Source organism: Sus scrofa, chromosome 2 (assembly GCF_054392235.1).
Source record: "Sus scrofa isolate SSC_HxYL_T2T_F1_AM1 chromosome 2, Sscrofa_HxYL_maternal_Yorkshire_Landrace_v2.0, whole genome shotgun sequence".
Classification (NCBI taxonomy): domain Eukaryota; kingdom Metazoa; phylum Chordata; class Mammalia; order Artiodactyla; family Suidae; genus Sus; species Sus scrofa.
The window spans coordinates 136168056-136193293 of record NC_139384.1 but is presented as its reverse complement, the minus strand read 5'-3'; the positions used below and the strand labels follow the sequence as shown (position 1 = coordinate 136193293).

Sequence of the window (25238 nt, the reverse complement as noted above, 5' to 3'; positions counted from 1 at the left end):
AGCTGTTATAAGAGGGACTAAATATTGAGATGAGGCAAGAAAATTTAGTTTCACATTTGGCTTCTTAGAAATTTGTGGGTCGCTAGTAAATATATTTCTTACTTTATACAAACTGCATGCTTTCTTGGCCCTATTGTGAGCGAACTGAGATATTTCTCTAAAGAAATTGCCCAATAAATAAACACTATCCCAAATGCACACAGTATTCGGTCCAGTGGCCAGCTATTTGAGCCAAATGGCAGAAGAACAAATAGGAAACGCTGGCCTAGGATAGGACAACCCCGGGAAAACACCAGGAGAGCAGATATTTTCTTGCTAAAATAGGGCAAAGAGTTCTTTATCTGGACTGGAGTGGCTGCTCTCAGGAGGCCTGAGAATAACAGTTCTTCCAGCAGTGGGCACAAGTGTTCGCTGGGTCACTAAAGGTGCATTAACAGTCCTCTCTTCCCCAGTGGGGTTGCTGAGTTGCCAGCTGCTTTTCTGCATTCATCAGAGATGTTTCACAAAGCGGTTGGAGAGATGCCTTTGTTTTCTTCCCAATTCTGGACCCATTTGAAATTCTTGGGTTTGTAGTTGAGGCTTATATTGAACTTCTTGGTATTTAAATTGATTTCATCTTGGAAAAATAGGCCTTCCTAGGTATCTTCCTCTCCCTCTCCCCCTCCCTCCTCTCTCTCTCTTTGACTTTCGAAGGAACAAAAACTTTTAGGCAGATTATTTTTTTTTAAATTAAGCTCAAAAGTCACCTTGGACATCATATAGCTTTACAACACAACCTTTTGATGATTTAAGTGTAAATGAAGCAGAAACATATGGATTCCATTTCCCATAAATCACACGTGATCCTTAAAAAATCAAGGGAGAATGTGCTCAGCAAGACGTATTCTCTTTGGCTGAACCCAAAACAACTGAAGAATACTTGGAGGCCGATAGATACAAAATATTTACCATCCCTACTTATAACATTGGAGGAGAAAAAAAGCCCTTGATTCATGGTGACAGTTAAACTGCTCACATATGTTAAGAGGGCAACCAGTAACTAGCACAAGCTTAAAGATAACTGTGTCCTTTCTTCTGTTCCCACTTCAGCCACTCAACTCAAACACTGATCAAAAACACTGAAGCCCTTACTTAACAGAGCTAGTCAGGTTTGATATTGCTTGAGCTTTTCTCACCTCAAACAACTGTGAGTTATTTCAAGCTGTTTGATGTCCAGTCATGTTTGTGTCACTGTGGGATGACGCCAGCCTCTACCAATAATCCAGATCTGATCCCTTGTGGCAAGAGCCCCACCACAAGGAATTCTGGCTGAGTTCCCCCTCTCCCAACCCTGAATAAAACCACAGCTGTTGTGCCTGCACAAGCCCCTGACTTTTTTCATTAAAGGAATAAATCATGATGATTTCATGGAGCAGGAGAAATGCTGCTCCTTGCTGGTATCTCTGATTGTCCCGATGTCTCTTCATTAATGCAAAGTTCAAATCTTACTTTGAAAGCTACTAAGAGTCCTTTAGAGTTCATTTAAATTGGATAGGGGCTACACTTTGTGTGGAAGATTTTTGTTTTTAACAGCAGCAGTAGGAACTTAAATTGGATGTTTGTGGAGTTTGGCAAAAATACATCCACTGGCCATCTTGTCCTCTTTTACCAATTTATTGTTTACTTCCCCTTTGCCTTACCAAGTCAGAAACAGCCAGTGCCAGCCACCTGATATCAGTTGTTTCAAATCCTTTAACAACCCTGCAAGGAAAAGCATTAGCAGCCTTGTTTTACGGATGAGGAAATGGGCTCCCGGGCTTTACTGGGCTTGCCCCTATTGCAATGCTAATCCAAAGCAAAACTGGGACTGAATTGTGCCGTTCTCTTGTCCAAAGACACTCCTTCCACTGCCTCCTGCAAGATCTCTCTACCAGACGGCCACACAGAACAGTCTGACCTCAAAAGAGAGAGCCATTTTTCAAGATATGCCTTTTGTCACAAGAAAAGCCTTTCCATTAAGTGTTACTCACTGCATTGAATTTGAAAATGTCTAAGTTTAAAGTATTGCAAAATGTGTCCTGTGGTAGATTAGAAAGAAAAATGACGGGTGTGTGTGTGTGTGTGTGTGTGTGTGTGTGTACATTTCAAATATAGACTTCTAAAAGTTAAAAAAAGAAAAAGTACCATATTGTAGGGGGTTCAAGCCCAACAGATCTCATATCCTCAATTTCCCACCCTTCCCCAGGATTCTCTGCCTCAGGGTAGTGTTTCTCAACTTTTTTTTAATTGTCTCCCCCTCCAAGTATTTATATATATATATATATATATATATACATATTTTTTTTAAATTCTTCCCCATACCACCACCATGAAATTTTAATACCACAGATATACCTTATATCTGTTTATGTATTGTGGTCCTTTAGTGGCCTACAAATCAATGTATTACCTAAGATTATGCCACCCACAAAAAAACAATTTTTACTGTCCCCAGGGTAGGGGTGGGATGCATGCCAAAGGGACATACATACAAAAAGAGGACAATGTTGGCTTCGGATAATCCTATAGTCAAACTGATGCACAGAAAAAAACGACCAACTTAAAAAAAAAAAAAAAAAAAAAAAAAGCATAAATTGTCCCTTAACTGTGTTCAAGAGAAAAATGGACTTGTTTGAAAAGGGGCAATAAATGCATTATATTTTTTATACATTTAAGTGGTTTTATCATAGAAGTGGAACTCTTGGAGCTCAAGTGGATTTTAAAGTAGCATCTAGCCTAGCCAACTATCTTCAGGCAAGAAGATATTATTGGTCTATTTTATTTTATTGTCTTTTTGCCATTTCTTGGGCCGCTCCTGCAGCATATGGAGGTTCCCAGGCTAGGGGTCTAATTGGAGCCATAGCCACCGGCCTATGCCAGAGCAACAGCAACGTGAGATCCGAGCCGCGTCTGCCACCTACACCACAGCTCACGGCAACGCTGGATGGTTAACCCACTGAGCAAGGGCAGGGACCGAACCCGCAACCTCATGATTCCTAGTCGGATTCGTTAACCACTGCACCATGACGGGAACTCCAATTATTGGTCTATTTTAAATCGATGAGGCATCTAAGCTGAGGACATTAGTTATTTGTTTATGTGCTATAGATTTAAACTCAAACTCCAATAAAAAAAAAAAATTGTCAAAGGACTCCTTTGCTTTATCTTTGGCCTAAGGAAAACATGCCAGGAAAAGAGAAGGATTTTTTGCTTTTGATCTTACTTCCTATGGACAGAGGATGTTTCTTCAGTAATACTTCTTGCTCTACTGATAATAAAATATTTTGTATATGTTGTGCTATAAAACCTTCTGTTTCAAGGTCCTGAGATTCTAGCTTTTAAATATTTGCTGTGAGTCTGGACAACTCATCACAGATCTGGCTCTCCAGGCCATTCTGACACTGCTCTCCACCCTTCTCCTCCACCTTGTTTTCCAACACCCACTAAACCAGGACTGAGCACAGTACTTGTAAACAGTAAATAGTAGGTGTTTAGTAAATATCTGCCTGCTAAGTGGGGGAACATACATTTTTTGTTATAAGAGATAATAGTGACCCGTTTGGTTGAGGATAAAATTACAAGATGTTAAGTCCAGATTAATACTCAAGGTTTTCTATTTAATGTAATGTAAACATTTTGAAATAATTTTGCCTTTCTTTTCAGAGAACTGGCAGAAGTTCAAACCCTTAGGGCATGGGAACAATAAATGCTTAATAAATACTTAATCACTAGCATATTACCCACAGATTTCCTAAGCTGGTTTAAATTAGAATGTTCATGACTGATAATGGTCTAATATTTTACCTTTTCATGTGTATTTTATGAAAGGCATTTTGATCTCTTAGTTGAAAATAGTAAATTATAAGGGAATTCCCTCTTATTTTAATTCTTTCCACACGTCTCAGAAGAAAGGATGTTTCTTCTCTAGTATTTTGCTTCCCTATTTGGTCCCTCCTTTCTAGCACCTCTAATTTCTTCTCTTCTACTGGTTTCTCCTCTCAATCTTCAGATAGTCTCAGGAGTCCTCTGTCTTAAAAAAAAAAAAAATCTGTGTTTGTTGTGTGCGCACACCCTCTTCTTGATAAAGAGGAGTCTAATTCACTGCCCCTATTCTCCTCATATCTTCCTTCATTTTAAACACCCTCTCTAGCCTATCATCTGGTTCATATGCTCTTCTCTCACTGAAGCATCATCTTAGAACATCATCAGTGCCATTCTGATCAACTCATCCAAGAGTATTTCTCAGTTCCCTTCACCCACAATGACGCTGATGCACTTAACACTGTTACCTACCAACCTGTTAGAAATTCTCTCCTCTCTTCTGTTGGCCTAAAAAAAGTACAAATTCCTCAGACTGATTTCAAGACCTGATGAATATCCAAGACCTATCCAAGAAGAGTCCCAAACCTAAGTCACTGCCTGCAGTTCCCAGTGTGGAGGCTATAGGTCACTAGGCTGAGCGAGTGGGGAGAGAGATGGCAGCTGATCAGTAGGGAACACTATATTCTGAGACCTAGAAAGAAAGAAGAGAGGTTCCTCTCGTGGTTTGCCAAATCTTGAGGCAGGCAGTTTGCTACTATTGAGTTCTCCCTTTGCTATGAGAGGATGGAGCTTTCTGACTTTCCTCACTCTCTTTGCTGAGAGAGAAACTTGGTTACAGTAATAACATGCAAAAGCATTATCTAAGAGTTAGTTACTATCAGCAAAACCATGTGTGCTTGCCTTGTAGAAGCTCTTCCTGAACTCCCTGAAGCTTTAAGTTAACTCATGTAGCAACCATGTTCCCATCACCCTAGCAAGCTGCCTAATGAAGCTGGAGTGGAGGCACATGGTAAGGAGCACCATAAAAGGGCAGTACTGTCCAGAAACCCACCCTAGTCTGACTCTGTATCAACCAAAACGAAACCTGATAGGAATATCACCCTTTGAATCGGTAGTTTTCAATGGCTGGTGATTGCTCCCTCCATTCCTAGTGACCTTACATTTGGCAATGTCTAGAGTTATTTTTGGTTGTCACATACAGGTTTGGGGAAGTGCTCTTGGCATTTAGTGGGTATAGGTGAGGGATGCTGCTAAGTATCTTACAACACACAACAGAGTCTTCCACAGAATGTGGTTCAAAATGCTGAGTGCCATGGTTGAGGCTTGTGCTCTGGACTCTCTGAGTGTTCAAATGAGAGTGCTTTCTTTCCAGAACAGCCTGTGTTAACAGCTCTTTCCAGACTCATGGTGCATAACTAAGGGATTACAGTTACAAATGAAGCAGCAGGCACAGAGATTTTAAGCAACTTAGTCATATTTCTACAGCCAAGTGAGGACACCTTTGAAATGTGAATGCAGGCCCTGCCTGACAGATTTCGAAGCCTACGTTCTTTTCCACATCATCTGCACCAAACTAGGCGGTAGACATTCAGTCTTAGGTGACTAAGGGTGAAATCACTTCTGTAATGCAAAAGCCAGCTAGAGAAAGTACAAGGACAGAGAACTGAGCCGAGTCTTCCCCAGTGAAAGCTACAATGGAATAAGAGTGGATGAGAATAAAACTAGGCGACATCTAAACTGTGGCCAAGTACACACTCTAAGGTATGAAGATAGAGCTCAGTCACAGGAAACTACTAAGACAAAGTCAACTGGATTGGTCAAAGGCAGCCACACCCATGTTTGCACCTAGATAAAGCACAGGCTGGCACAGGCCCTTGTAAAGAGATGATCCCAGTTAGGTGAACATGGTCTTAACATGGTCTGCTTCTTAATGTGCCCTGTTTCTTAAAACCTTTTGGCTTTTAGCCACCTAGCTCTGCTGTACCCCACAGCTTCTACCCAATAAGGGAACTTCTCACTTCCCCTCTTACTTCCTGAATATTCCTTCTCAGAGCAGCTGCTCAATACACAACCATTAACTTGTGAACTTTATAGGTACTAACATATTGCTTTTGGCTCATGTTGTTATTTTAAACAATATATTATCCTTCCAACATCAGATGCAGAAAGAAAATTTTATTTTCTAAAGCAATGGAGTCCCTGACTTAAAAAATATTAGCTATTTCTGTAGTCTAAACTCTAGTCCACTTCATTTTTATAATAGAGGCTACTAAGGTCCAGAGGGAGAAAATGATCTATCCAGTTTAATGATGAGCCAAACATATTTATGAATGTTCTTTTTCGTTGTCGTTTGATATTATTATTCACTTCCTTGAATGGGGTATATATGTGTGTGGGAGGGAGGGAGTGAGTGAGTGAGTGAGTGTGTGTGTGTGTGTGTGTGTGTGTATGAGATCTCTGTAGGGGCCTCCTAGCCAATGTGATGAGAACTGTGTGCAACTAAAACATGCCAAGTACTGTAAGGACTGACCTACCCGCACCCCTGCCGCCCCCAACTCTTCGCTTATCTGTACAAGACCACTGACTCATTTGTACTCTGGATTTAAGGACATGCTCTTGAGTATGTCTGCAGCATTTCTGAAGTCAAACAGCTGTCTCTATACTGAAGATTCTTCTGAGTTTTTCTGCAAAGATTTCTGTTCCTCTGGAGTTATACCCAATTTACACTACCATATCAAACAGATAAAGCTGTTTGATGGGTTCACTGGGAACACATATTTTCCAAGGAATTAAACCAAAAAAAGATTTGGTTGGGAAGGATAGGAATACAGCCCAAAGCCCATTCTCAAAATTTAAAAATGAAAAAAGGGAATACATGAAAAAATAAATCCTTTTCCCACCTCTGACTCACCAGTTTCCCACCTCAAGATGTACTGCAGCAGCAACCTATGTTACCAGTTTCTTGCACATTCTTCCAGAAAGTCTATGCATTTACAGAAGTATATCTATGTACGAATATCACCTCTTGACCTGCAGGCTAGTGCCCTTCCCACTCCTCTCTATGGCCACCACAGCTTCTATTGCTCAAGAGCAGCCATGACAAAACAGATGACACATTTGTCCTGTTGAAGGAAAAGTTGGTGACTCAGAGAGAAATTGTTCCATACACCTTTCATCCTCATTACCAGGTAATTTTGCCAAGGTCAAGTGGTGACATTCTGATTTACTACTAAGCAGAATGAATACAACTCACATTTGACGAGAATCTGAAATTCAAATACCAAAAAGAAAAAAACATATTTCCTTAAGGCTTCTAGTTTCATAATCAAACTTGCTCTTTTGTTTTGTTTAAAATATTATTTTCCCTTTGGTTCAATGAATACAGTCTATCTGAAAAAACAACAACAACAACAACAACAACACAAAAACAAGGCCTCCCCCAAACCTCAACTTAATCACCAAATCTTTAAATTTAAGATCCAGTTTCACAATATTTTTGAAACCTCCATTTAACAGCTCAGAGAACAAGAACCCAGGAGCCTCATTGTTTTCACTGGACACATTAGGATGAGCCAAAATCCAGGCTCCAGGTATGAAATGCAAATTTGGCTGACTGTGGATTTGACATTTACTAGAACCTGTATTCGAATAAATCAGGGATACATTTCTCTTGGCTCTTACAGAGAGCTTTTTAAATAGTGACTTCAGCCCTCCTAAGGATTTTGTCCAGGTTGCCGGAAAGTGAACAATTTTCACAAGTTTGTTTTGGCATCCATGGCATAAATTTTTATTGAAAGTCACAGTTGTTTTAGTGGGCACCACACTCTCCCAGGAGATCTCTGTAGGGGCCTCCCAGCCAATTTGATGAGAACTGTGTGCACCTAAAACATGCCAAGTGTTGTAAGGACTGACCTGCCCTCCAACTCTTTGCTTGTGTCCACGACCACTGACTCATTTGTACTCTGGATTTAAGGACATGCTCTTGAGTGTGTCTGCAGCATTTCTGAAATCAAATAGCCATTTCTATATTGAAGATTCTTCTGTTTTTTTTTTTTTTTTCCTGCAGAGTTTACTGCTTCTCTGGAGTTATATCCAATTAATTCTATCATACCAAACAGGTAAGGCGGTTTGATGGGTTCAGTGGGAACACATATTTTCCATGGAATTAAACAAAATAAAGATTTGGTTGGGAAGGATAGGAATGTAGTGGAAAACCTATTCTCAAAATGTCCTTTAAATAACCCGTGGGGAAGAGCACTGATTTAGAAGGCTTCAAACAAATAGGTAGAGGCAAGGTATTTTGAGACAAAAAAGGGGACACCTGTTATTTCTACATTACTACACATAAATCATCATATAATCACCAGGAAGTCAAATTAAAATTGGCTTAAATTGGAGTTTATAAGGCCCTTGTCCCATGATTGAGAGGTCCCCCATATTTTTCCTTTATTATTTTTTTCTATATGCCATTTTATAATTGTGTTTTACTACTTCGTAAGATTGGAAAACTTGTTAGAATCTTACTTTATGAAACACTTAAGAAGGCTTAGCTTATTAAAGCTCAACTTTGAAATGGCATAATTCTCATTTAAAAAAATAGACTAAAATTCTCTAAGCTAGTTACTTCATATTTAAAAAATAACTTTCTTAATAATTTTTCAATAAGGCCAGAAAACTAATGCATGGCCAAAAAAAAAAAAATAGATGTACTTGAAAATACAAATCAACTGTACTTCAATACAACTTTAAAAAATGAAAAAAATGGTATTTTATTAGCTGTTCTCAGTGAAAAGAAAATGTTTCATACCAACCAGAATAGAAAGGAATCCTGCTATTTTATAATTTTCACCTTCCCTTCAATTATTCTAGCTTTAATATTTTCCCTTTGAATTTCTCTGTGTTAGACAGCACTCTTAAACCTCAAGATTATAAAAACAAGAAACCCTTCCAAAATCACACGGGTAAACTCTCAACCTGCTGTTAAAAATACTACTGGTGTGGCCAATGCTTCTTTCTCTGGGCAGGTTTCATAGGTTAATGAAGTCAGGGAGCCACAGCAGGTAACAGTGAACAGCAGTGAGCATGGCCTTCTGCACCACTCAGCTGCCAGATCCTGGAAGTTGTCCCACCAACAGTCATTCTCTGCCTCATTTTCCTCTCCCTGTTTTCCACTAAAAGGGCTAAAAGAGGAAGATTCTAATGCTCCCTTCCACCTGGTGATAGCTCTGTCACCAAGTTCCAGCTAAAAAGACATAAGAAAAGGATTCTAAGGGCAGTGCTTCTTAAATCACCTGGGGTGAAGTTCCCATTATGGCTCAGTGGGAACAAATCTGACTAATATCCATAAGGACGCATGTTTGATCCCTGGCCTCTCTCAGGGAGTTATGATCTGGCATTGCCGTGAGCTGTGGTGTTGGTTGTAGACCCGGCTTGGATCTGGTGTTGCTGTGGCTGTGATGTAGGCCAGTGGCTATAGCTCCCATTCGATCCCGAGCCTGGGAACCTCCATATACCGAAGGTGTGGCCCTAAAAAGATGAAAAGAAAAGAATCACTTGGGGATCTTGTTAAAATCCAAATCGATTAATCAGGATGGGGACTGGGACATTGCATTTTAGTTCCCAGGTGAAGGACCATCCTGGCCTCTCAGGATCACAATTTGAATAGCAAGGTGTTAGAGGGCTTCTGGCAAGATTTTCTACCTTGATTTGGTCAGAGATGTGCAAAGAGAAAGCTGATTCCTGTCCTTTCCTCCAGTGTCCTGCTTTTGAATAGGATTGAAGAAGGAGGTGGGTGTGGGGCTGTGTCAGCCATCTTGTATCCAAGAGGGATGGAAGCTAACAAACTGAGAACAGCAAGGCAGAGGAATGGAAAGTGTAATTTTGTCCTGATATTGACTAATCTTGGGACTGCCTATCTTTAGACTTCTTATTTTAAGGACATAATAAATATCCATAGGGTTTAAGTTACCAGTTGTCATATTTTCTATTATGTGCAACCAAATAGTTCTTACCTATTACATGAACTAAGCTGATCCACTCAAGCCTGGGCTTATAATTAATCAGTCCAGAGGCATATCCCATCTTTATAGCTGGTGGCTAACAGAGAGACAATAGATCTGGAGGATGGTAATTCCATGGCAGCAAGTCTTCTAGAACTGACAACATTTATTCATGTGCTTCTGGAAGAAGAACTTAATTCTTAAGATTGTAGCAACTTGCTTTTTAACCCCTGGCAGAGAAGCATGGGATAGGAGGATGGAGAGTCAGAAGATGCCTCTTCTGTGTCCTTGTATTGCCTCATTCTTCTAATGAAATTCTTCTGAGGAAAGAGAGAGTAACTTTTTTCCCATGGTAGAGCTCATAAAGTGAAGTTAGCTGTTGAAACTCATCGGCATTTGCAAGTACCTTTTGATCTCCAATACTGAGGACATGGGTTACAGAATTACAGTAAATGAACCAACAAGTATGATTTTGGAAAAAAACCTCACTCTTGTTTCTTTTTCTATTGAACGAACACTGGTGGGTGTAACTTTGTTCACAATGCATGTTGAATTTCTTTGCCTTACCTCAAGTGCTTTTACCCGAAAAGAACTCCAATCTTTTCATATCTGCCCAAATCTGTGATAGCTTTATTTTTACTATCTCAATTTTCTCATTGTAGTAGTTAGGGTATAATCTTATTTTCAATACAAAACAAAATAACTGTAGCTTAAATTATGGAGAAATTTATTTATGTCTCATTTAATGGTCTGAATGATACCATTGTGAAACAGATATACAGTTTCATGGTGTCAGGACTCGAGTTTGTTTTACCTTGTTGCTCCACCATTACTTTGCTTCCATCTCATGGTGTAAGGTAGTTGCTCAAGTTCCCACAATTATATCTCTGTTCCAACCAGTCAGAAGTGGGGAAGGAACAATGGAAGTGATGTCCTTTTCATTTAGAGCCATGTGAACCTTTAAGAACCAAGTGCCCAGGTAGAATTCATTTTTTTTTTTTTTTTTTTTTTTTTTTGCTTTTCAGGGCCTCACGTGTGGCACATGGAGGTTCCCAGGCTAGGGGTCGCATCGGAGCTGCAGCTGCCGGCCTACCCCACAGCCACAGCAACTCAGGATCCAAGCTGTGTCTGGGACCTACACCACAGCTCACGGCAATGCCAGATCCTTAACCCACTGAGTGAGGCCAGGGGTGGGAGCTGCATCCTCATGGATACTAGTCAGATTCGTTTCCACTGAGCCACGATGGGAACTCAAGTTTTTTTTTTTTTTTTTTTTTTTTTAAATTAAATAAAGATGTGAAGAATGCATTTGAAGAGTAAGAAGTCTCTGCCACACTCATCAGTCAGCGGGCTAAGTGGGGTTGTAGCTGTCCTTGAGTAATTACAACTTTTTTAAACCTCTATTATTGTCCTTTGGAAATAACTTCAGGTATTTTGTTTCCATTGCAATATAATTTTATCCCCTTTCTAATGATGTTTATTCCCCCAAGACAATGTACTTTTGTAAAGAAATTTTACAGTGGTTCCATATTTTTATTACTTTCTTTTTCTTCATTTCACTCTTATTAACGTTAGTTCAATATCTTCTTAGATCCACAATATTCTTGTCAACACAAAGAAACTCCACAAGCTTGAAAACTATTGTAGGTGAGTACACAATTTGGGTTCAGACACTGATCAGCTTAACAGAAGTGTGGAGAATGGATAGGCTGGGTCTATCAAGTCATTATGTGCAAAAGGACCCAACTAGACTTCTGGCAGAGAAATTATCTGAGGAGAAAAAGGAATCTTTTAGATGCATTGGTTTATTTGGGGTCCTTAACGCCAGGACAGAGGGTAAGGATGATTATGTGCTTAGCCCCACTGATGTCTGTCACTATGGTCTAGCCACCATGATCTCAAATTTGAGCTCAGAGACAAAGAGGACTGTAATAAAAAAAATGAATAAAATGAATACAAACAATATTTTTGAGAGTATATGGCATTCTTATATTGATGCTAGAAGCTTCAATGACAATGCAAGGGAATATTTGTATTAGATGCAACAGTCAGAGCTTTGGTTTAGGTGCCATTATCCCTGACTTATGGCATTAACATTTTGGCTCAGCAGTTGCTGCACTGTGATAGAAAAATCTCTGCTGTGCATTGTTAAAAGAGGGACTACTTTGTTCATTGTCATTGTCACAGTGATTCAGAGCAAAAGAGAAGATTACAGATGGCACACTGCTGCCAAAAGATCTGGCTGCAGAGTGCAGCAAGAGTTTCCTGGGTACTTCCAGGACTACTTTGGAAGAATTTGAGGGTTACAAAGCAGGTGATGTATAAGTAGAAAAGTACTGGTTTCCTTCTTTCTATGATCATGAGAATAATCTTCATTAACAGTTCTCACAATTCCATATTTCCCAATGGCTATTGTATGGATATGGGTCAAAGTGAGCGTATTTGATTCCATCTTCTACTGGCTAGTGTTTCCATCTGAAAGAGATACACATCACTTTTGTTCTCATTCCGTTGGCCAAAGTAAGTCACAGCCTTAAGAAGGGCAGGTAATGAAAATAATTGCCACATGCCCAGAAGGAGGAGAATCAGAACATTTATAATAATCAAATGACGGCCACAGCACTTAAACAGTGAATTACAAATGTTATATGATAGGCCTGGAAATATATATGATAGCTATAACAATCTAAATTACATTACTCCATCTAATTTGGGAGCCAACGACTGCATTAATTACTATCTTCCTTACTTGGAGCAACTCTGCGTGACACTGCCTAAGATACAGGCTGAGCCTACTAATGCACAATCTAATAGCCAAAGAGTATAAAGGAAACCATGATTCTATTCATCTGTATTACATTGAAAATTTGGCACGTTAACAAAAAGGTCTCACATTTGATGATTAAAATAAGTTTCATTTCAAAAGTATTTTCCACTTTCTTCTAGCATGGTTACTGTGGACAGGGTTCAAACTTGGAAAATTTGTGAATAGGGTATAATTTAGAGCCCTTTCATTATTGTTTGGGGGTCATACCTTCTTTCCACTTTCTACTGGTGCTTTCTAAGTCTTCTATAATTCTAAGATCCTCCCTAAGCTTTCATTTTTTCTAAAGAGAAACCTTCTTAGGAATTGTTTTCTACTGCAAAATTCACTATAAAAATTTAACTCTACTTTGACCCATTCTTTAAGGACCCAGCTCTTCGATAATTAATATGAAAAAAACAGTTTATTAGAAAGTGTTCATACAACTCAACAACAAAAAAACAAACAACCCAACTGAAAAATAGGCAGAAGATGGAGCTCCCATTGTGGCTCAGTGGAAATGAATCTGACTAGTATCCATGAGGACACAGGTTTGATCCCTGGCCTCGCTCGGTGGGTTAAGGAACCGGCATTGCCGTGAGCTGTAGTGAGGGTCACAGACATGGTTCAGATCCTCCATTGCTGTGGCTGTGATGTAGGCTGGCAGCTGTAGCTCTGATTGGACCCCTAGCCTGGGAACTTCCATATGCCACAGGTGCAGCCCTAAAAAAGCAAAAAAAAAAAAACACAAAATTTTAAAGTTTAAAAAATATGGCAAAAATGATCCTATCTACCAAACAGACAGATCACAACCACGAAGAACAGACTTGTGGTTGTTGGGGGTGGTGGTGGTAGGGGGGAAATGGACTGGGAATTTAGGGTTGGCAGATGCAAACTGTTACACTGGGAGTGGATGGGCAATGGAGTCTGTACAGCACATGGAACTGTTTATGACTGGATAACTTTGTTGTACAACAGAAATTAAAAAAACATTGTAAATCCATTATACTTCAATGAAAAAAAGTGTTCATGACCAAAAGGAATAGAATATTTGATCTTCAGAAAAGAAGCTTATGGACTTGGAGAAAGAATTGTGGTTGCCAAGGGGGAGGAGGAGGGAGTGGGATAGACTGGGAATATGGGATCAATAGATGCAAACTATTGCATTTGGAGTGGATAAGCAATAAGACCCTGCTGTATAGTACAGAGAACTGTATCTAGTCACTTGTGGTGGAGCATGATGAAGAATAATGTGAGAAAAAGAATGTATATATATATATTTGTGTGATTGGGTCACTTGGCTGTACAGTAGAAAACTGACAGCACACTGAAAACCAATTATAATAGAAGAAATAAAAATCATTAGAAAAAAAGAATATGTGATCTTTTTCACTAATATATTTACAAATTAACAAGGCCTTTTATATATGAAGCCACAGGAGGAAGAAATAATAGGCACTTCATTGTTTAGGACAAGAATTATGGGAGATTTTTTGACAATAGTTTCCCCTGGGGATTTCCCTCAAATCATTCCATAGATACTGCAATGATAGTTAAAACATAAATACTATATTGTTCATTCTTCTGATGTTAAAATAACCTAAATGATACCATCTGATGGTGGCAAGGGTACAGTTTAACTGGCCCTTTAATACACTGCCTTGTATAAGAATAAGATGACTTTTATTGGAAAGGAAACTTGGGTTATCAACTTAACAGATATATCAAGGATTAAATCTGATTGTTGATGAATGTTAAGTAACATGCAAAAGAAACATTCAAATAATCTGGCATATGATCCCTTCTGCAGGATACCACTGTCTTTTAGCTTTTTGTTTACCACATATCTTTTCTTGTTTTGTGGGCTTCACATATCAGTAGCAGTGCCTGAAGTGCACTACTCTCTTTCACTATCCCATCCTACATCTCTGCTGACTAGTTCTTTATTCTTAAGGGTTTATTTAAATGTTACTTCTTCTTGGAAGCCCTAGCAATCTCTGGAATTAGAGAGTTGAGCCCCATCTATGTGTTTGCAGAGAACATCTATTCCCCCATTTAAATCGCTATCTTTTGTGGACTAGTCTGCACCACCCATAATAAGGAAAACTTTTTCAGGACAGAGATGGTGTCTCCCTTGGTCTTTGTCTTCTTCCTAATATGTCAGGAATAGTACTTGAAATAGTGCTCAAAAAGGTACTCTGAGTAAATTAATTAGTATATTTAATATTATAGAAAATTATCCCTTCCTAATATACTAATTGATTTATCCTTGCATGATGTTAGGGTTTCAAAACTTAACTACTGTAGTAAATCAATAATAAATATAGACAGACATACTCTATTAGATACAGATCTAGGCAAATTAATTGTCTACAAATACATAAATAGTCCTCCATCAGGTTAAACAAAATCACAGTGATAATCTTAAAGTCTTGATTATCAAACTTAAATCTCAGACGTATTTCAAATGGTCACCAATAGGGGATTATTTAAATAAATGTTAGTGTTACCCATGAATAGAATAATACACAGCCATTGAAATGATGATTATAAAAAGGAGGGTTGACCAGACTATGTTGTAATACTGAAAAGCCTTATAATAAAATGCTAAATGATTGCAAAGTAAGACACTAAATCATATGGGCATCATGACTATATGCGAAAATATGCATGAGAAAATACATAAATTAGTGATTGCACTAGAGTGATGGATTGTGGGAGATTGAGTTATATTTTCCTTTAGTTCATATTTTAATTCACAGTGATTATGGTACTTTTATAACTAAAGCATGTAATAAAGATATTTGTGACTTCAAATGCGAATTAACATGCATTTGGGTGACAAAATAAGAATCTGACTAAGCATTATAACTCAAGGTTTGAAAGATAAGATGCTAATAATGGAAACTAATATTGATGGGATAAAAGTAGAGATTTTATTTAGTGTGACGAAGTAACAGGAAATAAATTACTGGTCCTATAACAAATGTTTCTTTGGCAGAACTCTTTTTGCCCAAGAGAATGAATGCAGTTGCCTTGCTCACCAAGCAGGGAAGAAGGCACACCTGGAAGGCAGGGATGTTAATCATAACAGGAAATGCTTGTGTATAATGTCTGTCTGATCTTTGTAAATAGAAATGCTAAATTTGTATGTGAAACACCTGAATGACTGGGTGCCAAACGAAGAAAGAATTTAAAGGTAGAACAAGCAAATAGCTAAACAAGGGAGTGTTTCAGAGAGGAAATATCATGTCAGGCCTTGGCTCAAAAGTAAATGGTCTTCTTGTGAAGAGAAGTGTTACAGCATCTATTAAACACACACTCAATCCACTCAATCACAAAACAAAACCCATCTGTTTAAGATTAACTTTTGCAGTAAACATTTTAAAGGAAGGAATGTAGAAGGCAAATATAAACTGTAGAACAAAGTCTATACTCTTGGGATAAGTAATACTTCCTTTAAAAGAACTGCAGTGCTCGAGAACTTATTCTTTATACCAAGAAAATTAACAATTAGATGCACAATGTTAGCAGAGACATATTCAGTTCTTTGAGAGGGAAGACTGTTATAAAGCTGAAAATCAAGCACATGATCACATTATATGGCATACAAAATTTCCTTAGCTGCAACTGACAAAAGAAAAAAATATATATAATTGGAGTGTATCCTAAAAATTAAAAACACAAATCGCATATCTTAAAATCATGCCTTAGATATAATAAATCGGTTGGCTACTCTAAGAAGTTATTTGTCAAGAACTTCAACACAGAATCATGATTTACTAACTTATATATGGACACTAGCTTTGAATGAATGTATAAGCATGTCTAAAAGGATACATTTGAATGAGTAGGGTTGGGGCAATAGTACTCTAAAGGCTAAACCGAGGGTTGTTTTTATCCACTTTTCAGTGTTTTTATGACTAAGTTTCCTGCATGTGGACACAGACCATATTAGATATTTAGCAAATGGAAAAAAAATTCTATTTTTTATATTCTTGTTTTTTAATTCTTCCTGTTTTTAAATATCTGTGTTGAGAAATACACTGTAGTAAGTCTGTCCAGTTTGGAACTGCCTCTTGGTCAGTGTTGGATGGCTGGGAGCTGTGCTATTCAATAGCATAACCACCAGCCACACGTAGCTATGGAATGTAAATGTAGACAGTTAATTCATTTCAAGTGCTCAGTAGGAACATGTGGCTACCATATTGCATAGTGCAGATTGTAGAACATTTCCATCACCACTATTAGACAGCACTGTCTGGGGGAAGTCTGACAGAGGAACTATTCTGTAGGAATATTGGAGTGGGGGGGACCGGTAAAACTCTAAAGAAGTGGCAGTGAGATCTGAAGCGTGGGGGTGAAAGTTGGCAGCGTTGGTGGAGGCAAGGTCCTTACTAGAAAAGAGGGCTTGCTGGTTATAGAAATTCTGGAGTATTTTTACAAAGAGTGGTAGCTAATTCAGTGTGAAGTCCTGCACCCTGTCCTACACATGCCCTTTGTTCCCCATCTTCAGGAAATTCTCCACATATAACCTTGGGTCAGTGGTATTTAGGGGAGTATAAGTCAGTGTCATGGACTGTAGGTGAAATGGAGAGTGGAGGTTAGAAATTAAAGTGAAAGACAGAAAAAAGGAAAAAAAAAAAAAAAAAGACATCTCCTCCCCTTGTTACTCTGAACTACCCCCAAGGAAGAACCCCCAGAGAGGAGTTGACGTCAACTTTTATTTAAACTAATCAAAGAATAGGGCATCCCAGTTGATCCTAGAATTACTTCATTTTGCCAAATGACACAGGTCACATATACAAGAACAAAATTATAAATTATCATTCCTTTGTCTTTTTTCTGAGAGACAATAAACATTTTTTAAGGCATTAAGGAGGATAAAATAAAGAACACAGATGTATTTTTCGCTACTTATCCAGCTCAGAAAAGGCTTAAATTAAAAAATATATGGATAATTTTAGTTTTGAGGTGGAAATTCCCTGCTTGTTGATGAGAGATCATATTGAAAAATTCTTCTTAGCTTTCTTTTATCTCTGTTTGCTCTTTGCTACCAGTTTCAAAAATGTTAAGAACAGAAAGAGCCTACCCGCAGAGCCCTTTTTTTGAGGTAGATGTTCCGATTGAGAAATAAAATAAGGCTTATGTCATGAGGTTTCTGGGTTGTCAATACCAGAAAGTATGCTAGCTTTTGGGGTGGGTGCAAGAATGACTGACTGTTCCTTTGTTTTTCAAAAACCAATAACATCCACCATATTAAACAGGAATTTGATGTTTATTTGTGGATTTTTTAAAAAGCCTTTTGGTCACTCTTGCAAATAATGCAGACTTCCAAAATTAAAGGAATACCAAAATAACTGTGGCATTTCCTCAGTTAAGCAGAAGGGTTTCTTCAGATTTGCTGCATAAACACTGAACATTTTCTTTCCCTCCAGTAACATCTGTGAACAAGTTTACCACTTGAGGAAATGAAGGACTAATAACTACATCCAGACATGGGTGGGTACAGGTGCTTCAACACATGGTTCCACAAACACATCCCAGTTCCGAAAGTGGGCTATTTCTGACCTTTTCAGACTTCAGTTGCACTGTGTGCTGGCCTAGGAGAAGGGTGACCCGGTGGCATGGCTATCAGCAGCATCATCTAAAGGGACTGTTTTTTTTGTTTTTTTGTTTTTTTTTTTTAATGGCAGAGCACATTCTCTGAACATATTGACTCTCTGAACAGAGAACATCAGCCCAACAATTTATTAAAAGCAATTGCGTATTTCTTAGGTCTAGCCAAACATTTGGTGCATGTTACACAACCCTCCAAGACCAAACTTCAGTCCTACTTCTTTGAAGGAAAGCTTCCCCAAGTAGCCCAGATTTTGATAAACCTTTGATTCCCCGTGGCAACCATTGTCTGGAAAGTTCACTGAGCACTTAACCATGTACTTCTATGTAAAAACTACCTCTTCCATTTGTAATGAGAAGTTATTTAAAATGTTTATTGTATTTAATTTCTCTCATTTAAAATTTCTCCTTCTTACCTCTAGCTACATCTCATACTCTTTAATGACAAAAAGAGCTTTTTATATTTATTTGTTTGCTAAAAAATTCTTAGTGGGATAGATTGTACCTAATAGGCCTTAATATATTTTTGTTGATTTGAAAATAGAATTTTGCTAATCCACTCCAAGTGCCGTGAGATCCTGCTGTATAGCACAATGAGCTATATCCAATCACTTGTGATTGAACATGATGGAGGATAATGTGAGAAAAAGAATGTGTGTGTATGTGTGTGTGTGTGTGTATCTATCTACCTACCTAACTGCGTCACTTTTTTTCTTATATAACTGGGTCACTTTGTACAGCAGAAAATGAACATTGTAAATCAACTGTAATAAAAATAAAAAAAGAAAATACACTTTTTAAATTGCAATTTATAAATACACATGAATTCCTAGGCTGTTATAAAATTATTTGGGGTAGCAAGATGACATTTGTCTAACATCTGGTAGTATGAGAGGATAAAGGATTAAATTTTATTAAAATTTAATAAAATTAAACGGGGAGTTGGTGGGTATTGTTGCAGGACAATCCTTGTATCTGAAGTTTCAGAGTAATCATCTGATATACTAGCTGAAGGAAGCCTACTGAATCAATCAAGTACATGAATCCACACTGCCTTCTTTTAGCATTAATCATCAAACTAAAAATTAGACCCTCTTCTCTGATTCCTAATATCCATGTTTGGAGGCTGATTATTTTAGAAGTTATGCTGTTCTAGTCATAGACATATAATACCTGGGCTTTCCCCATAAGTGACCCTGGGTATATAATCAAAATGATAAATTATGGTTCACAGTAATATTTAACAATTTGCTAAATTTTATGAGGTGACTCATGTAGTAATCAGCTAAACATGTTCAATGCTTATTATGTCACTGGTTTTCAAATCTGATGTTTGCAAACAAACTTTTTTTCAAAAGACCTCTTAGAAGATCTAGAACCTAGAGAGAAATGAACACAATCTATGCTTAAATACCTTGAAGAAAAGTCTGGAAATTGGGATTATTTGGCCTGTTCAACAGACAAAGTTGTAAGAAGGAATTAGCTTTTCTCAACTTTATCAAAAGACAGATTCAGAAAAAATGCACAAATGTTTTCAGTACCTGTAGGTTAGGAGGGGATATTTCTTTCTTCTTATTCTTTAAGATGGGCAGCTTGGGGCATTTTAGTAAGACAGAGACAAGAGGCAGGTTTTCTTATCATACAGGTATATCAAACATGTATATTTACATGAAATCAACACTGTAATTGAAATAGTGAACATTTCATCACTTCTATAAGTTTCCTTTTCCCTTCTGTATCCCTGCCTCCTGTCCCCCATTTCAACTAGAACTACCATCCCCAGACAACTACTGTTAACCTTCTGACACTATAGATTAGTCTGCATTTTCTAGAATTTTATATAAATGGAATCACAGAATGTGCTCTATCGTGTTTAGCTTCTTTCATCAACATAATGATTCTCAGATTCACCCATGTTGTACATTCCCAAACAGCTTAGTTCTTTTTATTATTATATGAATAGGTATCTCTTTCAGATGCAATGGGCTGCTTCAGATATTGGGTATATCTTACTTTGGTATTTTTATTACTTAATTTTTCCATCTCCCTGTAATTGCACCCAGGAACTCAGCTTTCCAGGGACCTCTAATTGCTATTCCTTGGATAAATACAAGTAATGGCTTTCGGAAGGTGTGCAGCCAGACAGATACAACAGGGTTTGAAGGAAGCAGGAGGTGATATTTTACCTGAGAAGAATACGAATTTTTAAAATACTACTCAAAGTATTTTTTTCTCACAGTAATCCAGTTTTCGCCCATCCACAATTGCCCTTTAGCAATTAAGGCTAGACCCAGGGTTTTATTGCTCCATGGAAGGAATAGTAGACAGATATTCCCCAAATCAAAAATGCCATTGCTCAGATTTGAGTATAAAAGCAGGCCCTTTTGACTTCTTTGTGAAATTGAAATCCAGGCCTCATTGAAACAGTTTTTTTTTTTAAAAATATAAAACTTCTTGTTATACATCAAGAATAAAACCTAAGGGTCTGAGAATATTTACTGTAAGCCAGAATAAAGAGAAGAATGAAGACAGGTGTAAAGGAAGATTCCATCCAACAGAAATAAAGAAATATTCCTCTAATTTCTGTGGAGCAGAGCCAAGAAGGCTGAGAGCTAGATGAACGGTCATATGCAAGTATTCTATCTCCTCTGTCAGGGTCAATGTCCCTGGGGTGAGGACAGCTATCACGTTGGGGGATACTTCAAAAGCATGGGAGCTAGTGGTCTATGTCCATTAAACAATCGGGGAGATTATGACCCTTAGTAAAGCCCCTTAGCATATCCAGTTTAGTGTTATGGGGCTACATGGATCATAGGATCAGAACAGCAACGGCTGAATGAGGGGCCTTGAGCTGTCTCACAGAATACTGTACTTGCAGTGAGGTGTAGAGAAAACAGGCAAAGGTTCTGGGGCTTCCCAATGGGGCACTCATGCACAGGACAGGTAGCACAGGATTGTGTACATAAAGGCAGTGACTCAATCTGCAATCACTGACCTGTGAATGCCAGCACAACACAGTAGCACCAGGCCAGACAAGACCAGTTACAATTCAGCAGGCACCAGCACAGCCCTCCCAGGAAACAAGGTAAAAGGAAGATTATTTCATTGAAAGCTAGTGAGAAAAAAATTGCCCTCTACCAAAGCACTAAGGCTGTATTAACCTCCCCTTATATCCAGATGCCAGTTTGAGCAGAAAGGGAGTAAAAATCTTGAAAAATCAAAGAAAAACCTCACAATAAATCTGAATTTTTCAGAGAATAACTTGCCTTTAATTGGCAAGTGCAATTATTTTTCTGCCATTAGCTGGAATAGGGTTTCCAAGGCAAGATGAGATCAGCTGTAAAAAATAAACTATTTTGTTGTAGATGTGAATCTTGGTGTATATTTTTAAACCCCTCCACTCACTGCACTACACATTCCTAAGTGTTTGCAGCCATCTCTAAGGCAGAATTCTCCAGGGAGAGCACCTTAGTGTGATGCAGATGCCTCCAATCTCCCAGAATCGGAGACTGGAGCAGCAAGGTTACTTCCCTCTTTGAGCAACTGATGCTGCTGCCTTGTGTACAACAATCTTTCAGAATGAGTCAACACAGACATTGACGCTTTGCTGAATCAGTTCATATTCTTCACACACTTTCCCTCACATGGGGAAAGGCACGAGAATTAGATTCTTGTTCTTACCCTTCTTCAAACATGAAAAGTATACATCAAAGGGAGACCCAAGGAAAGTTTATACAGGTTTTTATCCCATTGTTAGTCTTATAACTAGTTCTATACAGAGTATTTATGAAAATAACAGAATTTATACTTAATTTTTAACTTCTAATTGTTTCTAAAAGTCACCTTTGGTAGAGATTCTGGTGGATCTGTGGTGCAGTGAGTTAAGAATCCAGTGGTGCTACTGCAGCAGCTGAGGTCACTGCTGAGGTTCGGGTATGATCCCTGCCCCAGGAACTTCCACATGTCACAGGCGTGGCCAAAAATAAAAATAATAAAATAAAAATACACATTTATTCGCCATTGTGCAAAAGACTGCACATTTATTTTTTTATGTACAGTCAATAGGTCAAAGGATTAAGTATATGCTGTTTTTAAAAAAATAAACTACTTCATCATGCATTATCTCTAATTTTTATTTCTTTAAGATGAATTGATATCTTGAAGATACTTGTAAAGCAATCTGAGCATAAAATTCTTCTACAGTAAAATGAATTTCCCCTCTTCCCATATCTTATACTAATTGTCCATATGTAATTCAACAATTTTTAGTGATTCATCTCTATCAAATCTTTTAAAAGCTTTCAACTTTTATACAGAAACAACTTTTTTTCTATATAACAGTTTCCATAGAAACAACGTTCCCATTTTTTCACTCATATTTCACTAATTTATGTAATAATATATATATACTTGAAGTTATGTGTATGACTGACAGATTTAAGAACAAACACAACTATTACATGGGTAAACATACCTCAAATGGTAGGATCTTGGCTGACTGAAAAAAAGCCTGATGACTCTCCACATTCGGCAAACTGTGGACACCAGTGCACTTTATGGAGGGAAGTGGAAAATATTGGTTAGTATGGCAAGTTGATGAAATAGTCATAAGTTAATAGAGCTTCTCACAAAATCATTCACAGCAAATTCATATTATTACAGGAGGATTTTTTTTTAGTGCCCACTACCAACACCCTTTAGTGACAAAGTCAACTTAGTTTTCATTTACTCACTTTATAGTGTTCAGTACAGGCACTCTAAATATAATCCTACTGTGATTTTTTAATTGTTGTCTTCTAGCTTTGAAATACTATTTCTTTTTTATACACAGGGAACTCTTAGCCAAGTTTTCTAGTTATCTCCACCTTGTGTTTCTGGGACTATTCCTTATTTTCCTGTCACTGTTTGTCCCACCTTTTATGTACTCTCTGGATCAGTTCTAAATCATCTTCTAAACTTAAGCTTTTTTTTTTTTTTTTTTTTTTTTTGCCATGCCCATGGCACGTGGAAGTTGCCAGGCCCGGGATCGAACCTGCCCCATAGCAGGGACAATGCTGGATCCTTAACCTGCTGAACCACCAGGGAACTCATCCATTTTTATATGTTTGAAATTTTCCTTAATAGAAAGCTTTTTTCTCTTCCATTTTGTGTTTCTTTTTTTACTTTAGGCATAATTATAATTATGTTTCTAATTCATTTTTAATGGAAAAAAGATTATTAGGAGGCTACATATTCAATTAAAGTAAAATCAACCTTAAAGTAATGAGCCTTTTCCCATAACCACTCCAGTCATCGTTTGTAATTTATTCATGGTAGTCATTTTTATGGTAATTAGACACATTATCCTGGGCTCATCATCAGAGAGTTAACAAATTTTAGAGTATTGCTATTTATTCATTTTAAAATGTTAATGAAAACCTTCTACAAACCAGGAACAGGGTGGTAGGAAGGCTCCAGGGTTACCTGCAGTGACTGAATATAAATATTCTCCCTTCAAAATCCAGGTGAGGGAAATATCCACTAAATCTGTGTTGGATTTTAGTTATTTTCCTATTTAGGGGAGCCAGGTGTACAGCATGCCTCATCAAAAGTCTGCTAAGGTTTCCAATAAGAAATATACTTTTCAGGAAGTTCCTGCTGTGGCTCAGGGGTAATGAGCCCGACTAGTATCCACGAGGATGCAGGTTCAATCCCTGGCCTCACTCAGTGGGTTAAGTATCCAGAATTGCCATGAGCTAGGCATAGGTTGCCTAGCTGTGGTGTAGGTTGCAGATGCGGCTCGGATCCCATGTTGCTGTGGCTGTGGTGTAGGCCAGCAGCTGTAGCTCCAATTCAACCCCTAGCCAGAGGACTTCCATATGCCGCATGTGTGGTCCTAAAAATAAATAAATAAATAGTTTTTATGAGAGTAACACATTTTTTATATTCTGATTATCTTTATTTTATTTTCTATATTAGAGTTTATTTACAATATTATACTATTTTCAGGTATACAGCTTAGTGATATATTTTTTAAATTATTACAGAATAATGGGTATTATTTCCCTGTGCTGTACAATATAACATTGTTGCTTATTTATTTTGTACATAGTAGTTTGTATCTTTTAATTCCCAACCCTTATCCTGCCCTTCCCCTCTTTTCTCTTCCCAGTGGTACCCAATAGTTTGTAACCTATATCTGTAAGAGTGTTTCTATTTTGTTGTACTCATTTATTTTTTCTTCAGATTCCAAACATAAGTGATAACATAAAGAATTTGTCTTTCTCTGTCTGACTTATTTCACTAAGCATAATACTTCCTATGTCCATCCATATTGTTGCAAATGGCAGAATTTCATTCTTTTTATGAGTGAATAATATCCCATCATACATATACATGATTAACTCTTTAGCCATTCATCTGTTCCATATCTTGGAAATTTTAAATAATGCTGCTATAAACACTGGAGGGCATGATTCTTTTTGAATTAGGGTTTTCACTTTCTTTGGATATATATCCAGGAGTAGAATTGCTGGAACATATGGTAGTTTTATTTTTAGTTTCTTCAAGAGGCTCCATATTGTGTTTCATAGTGGCTGCACCAATTTATATTCCCACTAACAGTGTACCAGTGTTCCTTTTCTCCACATTCTCGCCAACACCTGCTACTTGTAGACTTTTTGATGATAGCCATTCAGTAAGGTATGAAGTGATATCTCATTGGGGTTTTCATTCCAGTTTCTCCGAAGACTGGTGATGTTGAACATCCTTTCATGTGCCTGTTGGCCATCTTATATCTTTGGAAAAATGTCTATTCAAGTCTTCTGCCCATTTTTTAATTGAGTTGTTAATTTTTTGATATTAGGTTATATATGATATGAAGTATTTACATATTTTGCATATTCCTATTATCTGTTCTATCACTGGCAAATATTTTCTCCCATTCAGTAGCTTGTCTTTTCATTGATCATGATTTCCTTTGCTGTGCAAAAGCTTTT

At 37.8% G+C, this 25238-nt stretch overlaps 1 protein-coding gene across 5 annotated transcripts in view; it reads right to left on the bottom strand.

Annotated features, from left to right (window-relative positions):
• LOC100525452 (zinc finger protein 474) overlaps nt 1–25238 on the bottom strand; it is a 150354-nt gene that overhangs the window by 66267 nt on the left and 58849 nt on the right. For 4 of the 5 annotated variants that reach the window (XM_085014371.1, XM_021084681.2, XM_085014372.1 and 1 more), the window contains one exon: nt 22736–22813. The gene's annotated coding sequence lies outside the window, so the exon portion shown is untranslated. Of the gene's footprint in view, nt 1–18954; nt 19026–22735; nt 22814–25238 lie in introns of those variants that run through there. The other variant, XM_085014374.1, reaches the window with a different exon arrangement.